We start from the raw sequence: 7,618 nt of genomic DNA, 5'->3' as shown, positions 1-7,618 counted from the left end.
GGCGGATTTTTTCTCGACTTATATTTTCGCCTATTTATCAATGAATCAAAGAAACGTGACAAGCACACGTCATTCGGCCCTATTAAATATTTCGAAAAAAAGCCGATTAGCACTGGCAATGACGACTGCAACCTTGATATGTATCTTTACCGAGTCCCTCGTCCCGTATCTCTCTGTTCTGCAACATGCATTACGAGGCACTGGCTCCAGCAGTTCGGATATGCCCATTGCTAACCCCGACCTCCGACCACGTTCTACGTGGCGGCCGCTGGGAAAGAGGACGTTCTACGTCTCCCGCGGTAGTCGAGGGGCGGCGCTAGTTGACTGGCCTCAGAGCTCTTGTAAATATAAAACCCCCGCTTTAAAGTCGAGAGAGAAGCCGCTGTGGGGATAGCGTAATGGTGAACGCACCGCACCGGTTCTGCGGAGATGTGGGTTTAAGTCCCGCTCCCGGAAAACGGCGGGTTTTTTCTCGACTTACATTTTCGCTTATTTATCAATGAATCAAAGAAACGTGACAAGCACACGTCATTCGGCCCTATTAAATATTTCGAAAAAAGTCCGAATAGCACTGGCAATGACGACTGCAACCTTGATATGTATCTTTACCGAGTCCCTCGTCCCGTATCTCTCTGTTCTGCTACATGCATTACGAGGCACTGGCTCCAGCAGTTCGGATATGCCAATTGCTAATCCCGACCTCCGACCACGTTCTACGTGGCGGCCGCTGGGAAAGAAGACGTTCTACGTCTCCCGCGGAAGTCGAGGGGCGGCGCTAGTTGACCAGCCTCAGAGCTCTTGTAAATATAAAACCCCCGCTTTAAAGTCGAGAGAGAAGCCGCTGTGGGGATAGCGTAATGGTGAACGCATCGCACCGGTTATGCGGAGATGTGGGTTCGAGTCCCGCTCCCGGAAAACAGCGGATTTTTTCTCGACCTATATTTTCGCTTATTTATCAATGAATCAAAGAAACGTGACATGCACACGTCATTCGGCCCTATTAAATATTTCGAAAAAAAGCCGAATAGCACTGCAATGACGACTGCAACCTTGATATGTATCTTTACCGAGTCCCTCGTCCCGTATCTCTCTGTTCTGCAACATGCATTACGAGGCACTGGCTCCAGCAGTTCGGATATGCCAATTGCTATCCCCGACCTCCGACCACGTTCTACGTGGCGGCCGTTGGGAAAGAAGACGTTCTACGTCTCCGCGGTAGTCGAGGGGCGGCGCTAGTTGACCGGCCTCAGAGCTCTTGTAAATATAAAACCCCCGCTTTAAAGTCGAGAGAGAAGCCGCTGTGGGGATAGCGTAATGGTTAACGCACCGCACCGGTTTTTGCGGACATGTGGGTTCGAGTCCCGCTCCCGGAAAACGGCGGATTTTTTCTCGACTTATATTTTCGCTCATTTATCAATGAATCAAAGAAACGTGACAAGCACACGTCATTCGGCCCTATTAAATATTTCGAAAAAAAGCCGAATAGCACTGGCAATGACGACTGCAACCTTGATATGTATCTTTACCGAGTCCCTCGTCCTGCATCTCTCTGTTCTGCTACATGCGTTACGAGGCACTGGCTCCAGCAGTTCGGATATGCCAATTGCTAACCCCGACCTCCGACCACGTTCTACGTGGCGGCCGCTGGGAAAGAAGACGTTCTACGTCTCCCGCGGTAGTCGAGGGGCGGCGCTAGTTGACCGGCCTCAGAGCTCTTGTAAATATAAAACCCCCGCTTTAAAGTCGAGAGAGAAGCCGCTGTGGGGATAGCGTAATAGTGAACGCACCGCACCGGTTATGCGGAGATGTGGGTTCGAGTCCCGCTACCGGAAAACGGCGGATTTTTTCTCGACTTATATTTTCGCCTATTTATCAATGAATCAAAGAAACGTGACAAGCACACGTCATTCGGCCCTATTAAATATTTCGAAAAAAAGCCGATTAGCACTGGCAATGACGACTGCAACCTTGATATGTATCTTTACCGAGTCCCTCGTCCCGTATCTCTCTGTTCTGCAACATGCATTACGAGGCACTGGCTCCAGCAGTTCGGATATGCCCATTGCTAACCCCGACCTCCGACCACGTTCTACGTGGCGGCCGCCGGGAAAGAGGACGTTCTACGTCTCCCGCGGTAGTCGAGGGGCGGCGCTAGTTGACTGGCCTCAGAGCTCTTGTAAATATAAAACCCCCGCTTTAAAGTCGAGAGAGAAGCCGCTGTGGGGATAGCGTAATGGTGAACGCACCGCACCGGTTATGCGGAGATGTGGGTTTAAGTCCCGCTCCCGGAAAACGGCGGGTTTTTTCTCGACTTACATTTTCGCTTATTTATCAATGAATCAAAGAAACGTGACAAGCACACGTCATTCGGCCCTATTAAATATTTCGAAAAAAGTCCGAATAGCACTGGCAATGACGACTGCAACCTTGATATGTATCTTTACCGAGTCCCTCGTCCCGTATCTCTCTGTTCTGCTACATGCATTACGAGGCACTGGCTCCAGCAGTTCGGATATGCCAATTGCTAATCCCGACCTCCGACCACGTTCTACGTGGCGGCCGCTGGGAAAGAAGACGTTCTACGTCTCCCGCGGAAGTCGAGGGGCGGCGCTAGTTGACCAGCCTCAGAGCTCTTGTAAATATAAAACCCCCGCTTTAAAGTCGAGAGAGAAGCCGCTGTGGGGATAGCGTAATGGTGAACGCATCGCACCGGTTATGCGGAGATGTGGGTTCGAGTCCCGCTCCCGGAAAACAGCGGATTTTTTCTCGACCTATATTTTCGCTTATTTATCAATGAATCAAAGAAACGTGACATGCACACGTCATTCGGCCCTATTAAATATTTCGAAAAAAAGCCGAATAGCACTGCAATGACGACTGCAACCTTGATATGTATCTTTACCGAGTCCCTCGTCCCGTATCTCTCTGTTCTGCAACATGCATTACGAGGCACTGGCTCCAGCAGTTCGGATATGCCAATTGCTATCCCCGACCTCCGACCACGTTCTACGTGGCGGCCGTTGGGAAAGAAGACGTTCTACGTCTCCGCGGTAGTCGAGGGGCGGCGCTAGTTGACCGGCCTCAGAGCTCTTGTAAATATAAAACCCCCGCTTTAAAGTCGAGAGAGAAGCCGCTGTGGGGATAGCGTAATGGTTAACGCACCGCACCGGTTTTTGCGGACATGTGGGTTCGAGTCCCGCTCCCGGAAAACGGCGGATTTTTTCTCGACTTATATTTTCGCTTATTTATCAATAAATCAAAGAAACGTGACAAGCACACGTCATTCGGCCCTATTAAATATTTCGAAAAAAAGCCGAATAGCACTGGCAATGACGACTGCAACCTAGATATGTATCTTTACCGAGTCCCTCGTCCCGTATCTCTCTGTTCTGCTACATGCATTACGAGGAACTGGCTCCAGCATTTCGGATATGCCAATTGCTAACCCCGACCTCCGACCACGTTCTACGTGGCTGCCGCTGGGAAAGAAGACGTTCTACGTCTCCCGCGGTAGTCGAGGGGCGGCGCTAGTTGACCGGCCTCCGAGCTCTTGTAAATATAAAACCCCCGCTTTAAAGTCGGGAGAGAAGCCGCTGTGGGGATAGCGTAATGGTGAACGCACCGCACCGGTTATGCGGAGATGTGGGTTCGAGATCCGCTCCCGGAAAACGGCGGATTTTTTCTCGACTTATATTTTCGCTTATTTATCAATGAATCAAAGAAACGTGACAAGCACACGTCATTCGGCCCTATTAAATATTTCGAAAAAAAGCCGAATAGCACTGGCAATGACGACTGCAACCTTGATATGTATCTTTACCGAGTCCCTCGTCCCGTATCTCTCTGTTCTGCTACATGCATTACGAGGCACTGGCTCCAGCAGTTCGGATATGCCAATTGCTAACCCTGACCTCCGACCACGTTCTACGTGGCGGCCGCTGGGAAAGAAGACGTTCTACGTCTCCCGCGGTAGTCGAGGGGCGGCGCTAGTTGACCGGCCTCAGAGCTCTTGTAAATATAAAACCCCCGTTTTAAAGTCGAGAGAGAAGCCACTGTGGGGATAGCGTAATTTTGAACGCACCGCACCGGTTATTGCGGAGATGTGGGTTCGAGTCCCGCTCCCGGAAAACGGCGGATTTTTTCTCGACTTATATTTTCGCTCATTTATCAATGAATCAAAGAAACGTGACAAGCACACGTCATTCGGCCCTATTAAATATTTCGAAAAAAAGCCGAATAGCACTGGCAATGACGACTGCAACCTTGATATGTATCTTTACCGAGTCCCTCGTCCCGCATCTCTCTGTTCTGCTACATGCGTTACGAGGCACTGGCTCCAGCAGTTCGGATATGCCAATTGCTAACCCCGACCTCCGACCACGTTCTACGTGGCGGCCGCTGGGAAAGAAGACGTTCTACGTCTCCCGCGGTAGACGAGGGGCGGCGCTAGTTGACCGGCCTCAGAGCTCTTGTAAATATAAAACCCCCGCTTTAAAGTCGAGAGAGAAGCCGCTGTGGGGATAGCGTAATAGTAAACGCACCGCACCGGTTATGCGGAGATGTGGGTTCGAGTCCCGCTACCGGAAAACGGCGGATTCTTTCTCGACTTATATTTTCGCTTATTTATCAATGAATCAAAGAAACGTGACAAGCACACGTCATTCGGCCATATTAAATATTTCGAAAAAAAGCCGATTAGCACTGGCAATGACGACTGCAACCTTGATATGTATCTTTACCGAGTCCCTCGTCCCGTATCTCTCTGTTCTGCAACATGCATTACGAGGCACTGGCTCCAGCAGTTCGGATATGCCCATTGCTAACCCCGACCTCCGACCACGTTCTACGTGGCGGCCGCTGGGAAAGAGGACGTTCTACGTCTCCCGCGGTAGTCGAGGGGCGGCGCTAGTTGACTGGCCTCAGAGCTCTTGTAAATATAAAACCCCCGCTTTAAAGTCGAGAGAGAAGCCGCTGTGGGGATAGCGTAATGGTGAACGCACCGCACCGGTTATGCGGAGATGTGGGTTTGAGTCCCGCTCTCGGAAAACGGCGGGTTTTTTCTCGACTTATATTTTCGCTTATTTATCAATGAATCAAAGAAACGTGACAAGCACACGTCATTCGGCCCTATTAAATATTTCGAAAAAAATCCGAATAGCACTGGCAATGACGACTGCAACCTTGATATGTATCTTTACCGAGTCCCTCGTCCCGTATCTCTCTGTTCTGCTACATGCATTACGAGGCACTGGCTCCAGCAGTTCGGATATGCCAATTGCTAATCCCGACCTCCGACCACGTTCTACGTGGCGGCCGCTGGGAAAGAAGACGTTCTACGTCTCCCGCGGAAGTCGAGGGACGGCGCTAGTTGACCGGCCTCAGAGCTCTTGTAAATATAAAACCCCCGCTTTAAAGTCGAGAGAGAAGCCGCTGTGGGGATAGCGTAATGGTGAACGCATCGCACCGGTTATGCGGAGATGTGGGTTCGAGTCCCGCTCCCGGAAAGCAGCGGATTTTTTCTCGACCTATATTTTCGCTTATTTATCAATGAATCAAAGAAACGTGACATGCACACGTCATTCGGCCCTATTAAATATTTCGAAAAAAAGGCGAATAGCACTGCAATGACGACTGCAACCTTGATATGTATCTTTACCGAGTCCCTCGTCCCGTATCTCTCTGTTCTGCTACATGCATTATGAGGCACTGGCTCCAGCAGTTCGGATATGCCAATTGCTAACCCCGACCTCCGACCACGTTCTACGTGGCGGCCGCTGGGAAAGAAGACGTTCTACGTCTCCCTCGGTAGTCGAGGGGCGGCGCTAGTTGACCGGCCTAGAGCTCTTGTAAATATAAAACCCCCGCTTTAAAGTCGAGAGAGAAGCCGCTGTGGGGATAGCGTAATGGTGAACGCACCGCACCGGTTATGCCGAGATGTGGGTTCGAGTCCCGCTCCCGGAAAACGGCGGATTTTTTCTCGACCTATATTTTCGCTTATTTATCAATGAATCAAAGAAACGTGACAAGCACACGTCATTCGGCCCTATTAAATATTTCGAAAAAAAAGCCGAATAGCACTAGCAATGACGACTGCAACCTTGATATGTATCTTTACCGAGTCCCTCGTCCCGTATCTCTCTGTTCTGCTACATGCATTACGAGCCACTGGCTCCAGCAGTTCGGATATGCCAATTGCTAACCCCGACCTCCGACCACGTTCTACGTGGCGGCCGCTGGGAAAGAAGACGTTCTACGTCTCCCGCGGTAGTCGAGGGGCGGCGCTAGTTGACCGGCCTCAGAGCTCTTGTAAATATAAAACCCCCGCTTTAAAGTCGAGAGAGAAGCCGCTGTGGGGATAGCGTAATGGTGAACGCACCGCACCGGTTCTGCGGAGATGTGGGTTCGAGTCCCGCTCCCGGAAAACGGCGGATTTTTTCTCGACTTATATTTTCGCTTATTTATCAATAAATCAAAGAAACGTGACAAGCACACGTCATTCGGCCCTATAAATATTTCGAAAAAAAAGCCGAATAGCACTGGCAATGACGACTGCAACCTTGATATGTATCTTTACCGAGTCTCTCGTCCCGTATCTCTCTGTTCTGGTACATGCATTACGAGGCACTGGCTCCAGCAGTTCGGATATGCCAATTGCTAACCCCGACCTCCGACCACGTTCTACGTGGCGGCCGCTGGGAAAGAAGACGTTCTACGTCTCCCGCGGTAGTCGAGGGGCGGCGCTAGTTGACCGGCCTCAGAGCTCTTGTAAATATAAAACCCCCGCTTTAAAGTCGAGAGAGAAGCCACTGTGGGGATAGCGTAATTTTGAACGCACCGCACCGGTTATTGCGGAGATGTGGGTTCGAGTCCCGCTCCCAGAAAACGGCGGATTTTTTCTCGACTTATATTTTCGCTCATTTATCAATGAATCAAAGAAACGTGACAAGCACACGTCATTCGGCCCTATTAAATATTTCGAAAAAAAGCCGAATAGCACTGGCAATGACGACTGCAACCTTGATATGTATCTTTACCGAGTCCCTCGTCCCGCATCTCTCTGTTCTGCTACATGCGTTACGAGGCACTGGCTCCAGCAGTTCGGATATGCCAATTGCTAACCCCGACCTCCGACCACGTTCTACGTGGCGGCCGCTGGGAAAGAAGACGTTCTACGTCTCCCGCGGTAGACGAGGGGCGGCGCTAGTTGACCGGCCTCAGAGCTCTTGTAAATATAAAACCCCCGCTTTAAAGTCGAGAGAGAAGCCGCTGTGGGGATAGCGTAATAGTGAACGCACCGCACCGGTTATGCGGAGATGTGGGTTCGAGTCCCGCTACCGGAAAACGGCGGATTTTTTCTCGACTTATATTTTCGCTTATTTATCAATGAATCAAAGAAACGTGACAAGCACACGTCATTCGGCCCTATTAAATATTTCGAAAAAAAGCCGATTAGCACTGGCAATGACGACTGCAACCTTGATATGTATCTTTACCGAGTCCCTCGTCCCGTATCTCTCTGTTCTGCAACATGCATTACGAGGCACTGGCTCCAGCAGTTCGGATATGCCCATTGCTAACCCCGACCTCCGACCACGTTCTACGTGGCGGCCGCTGGGAA

The sequence above is a fragment of the Haemaphysalis longicornis genome, unplaced genomic scaffold (assembly GCF_048455015.1).
Source record: "Haemaphysalis longicornis isolate Haplotype H1 unplaced genomic scaffold, Haemaphysalis longicornis Haplotype H1 scaffold_13, whole genome shotgun sequence".
NCBI lineage: Eukaryota > Metazoa > Arthropoda > Arachnida > Ixodida > Ixodidae > Haemaphysalis > Haemaphysalis longicornis.
The sequence above is the reverse complement of the archived record's forward strand: the minus strand, read 5'-3'. Positions refer to the sequence as shown.